Source organism: Elephantulus edwardii, unplaced genomic scaffold, assembly GCF_000299155.1.
Source record: "Elephantulus edwardii isolate Elephantulus edwardi_28Jun2011 unplaced genomic scaffold, EleEdw1.0 scaffold00312, whole genome shotgun sequence".
Lineage (NCBI taxonomy): Eukaryota > Metazoa > Chordata > Mammalia > Macroscelidea > Macroscelididae > Elephantulus > Elephantulus edwardii.
The window spans coordinates 1,246,905-1,248,420 of record NW_006400062.1 but is presented as its reverse complement, the minus strand read 5'-3'; the positions used below and the strand labels follow the sequence as shown (position 1 = coordinate 1,248,420).

General features: G+C 45.1%; 1 pseudogene; it reads right to left on the bottom strand.

The window, feature by feature from the left end:
• Positions 1-434: 434 nt before the first annotated feature.
• On the bottom strand, positions 435-1,271 carry LOC102873897 (annotated as a pseudogene).
• Between the last annotated feature and the right edge of the window lie 245 nt (positions 1,272-1,516).

The window sequence follows — 1,516 nt, the reverse complement described above, 5'->3', positions numbered from 1 at the left end:
TTTTTTGTTGTCTTTATTCATTGTTCATCTCACAGAAGGAGCAAGAGATCAAAAAGTCCATGGCCTGAATCAGACATGCCATAATCCTTAACATGGAGAGGACCCTAACTGCAAACTTTCTCAGTGCAATATGCCTCCTGACTTCCTGACTGCTGGTCCCAAGGGTTAATTGTGGATCCAAGTAAGATGAAGTTGTTGACAATCTCAATTTTTTCTTCATTTATCATGATGTTGGTATGGATACAGTGGTAACAATCTTTGTTTTCTTGACCTTGAAATTCAATCATTTTTTTTGCCTTTTCTTCCACTTTATTTTATATTCTTATAACAATAATGACTTCTTTAGTTTAAATTAAAACCCATGGAGGATTCCTGAAATCATGCCAGAAAACGTAGAGGGGTGTGATTGACAGGGAGACAGGTAGGGTGGAGAATCAATGAATCATCTTGACTGAGATCTTGAAGTTGCTGGCTACTTAAAGCTTCAGCTGGCCAACCATTGGGTGGATCTTGAAACCATACAGCCTGGGCAGAAGCTGGTTGGCAGATCACTTGAGCCAGTACTTAGGATGCACCATGAAGAACACGTGGGGGAAGCCAGTGCCAGAAATAGGCACCCTTTGAGTGGTGATGCCTCGATGACTTTGGTTTGTACACATCCATGCACTTGGGGCAGTAGAGTTACACCATGGCCTCACCAGAGATGTCTGACAGGCTAATAGGAAGCATTGGCTGGTTCCCACAGTACACAGGAACAGTAGCTATAGTTTCCCTCCTGGTACTTTTCCAGCATCTGGGCGAAGCCATGAATGGTGAGGATACAGCATCTCAGCCACCTGGTCAATCAGGTCACACTGGTTGGGGTTGTCTTCCAGCTCTTCATCAGGTTCCAGGTCCAAGATCATGTCTAGAGCTTGTCAATAGTGGAGCACCTGCTAATAGAAGCCTATGAGGTTGAACCCCTCCTAGATGTACTTTTCATCCACTTCACAGAAGAATTCAGTGCCACGGAGCCCACAGAACCAAAAAATCCACGCCAACTCCTCTGAACTGTGTTCATCTTCATGTCTGCTGCTGGAGGCGGGGGCAGGACTAGGGCAGGGAGGAGAGCTGCTGCTTCCAAGGAACAACAGCAACAGAATACAATGAAGGCTGAAGCAAGGTGGGGAAAAGGGAGAACTGAAATGGGGTGAGCAGAGAATAGGGCAACAAGCAAGCTCAGAGGGATGAATGCTGAAGAAGAGAACAGGAACTAATAAGATACAGTCCATATTGAATACTGTTGTTCTTTTTGTGTGTAGGCAAGTCACTTGAGTTACTCACAGTGACCCTGTGTATGATAGCCCTGAACCTACTCTGTGCTGTGCCAACTTTACTGTTTCTGACACAACTACCCTCACTACTTCAGTCACTGGACATCAATGGCCTTCTCCTCTTTCTCTGTCCCTCCACCCTTCCAAGTATGATGTCCTTCTCCAAAGACTGGTCTTTCTTTGCAATATGCCCAAATTATGTC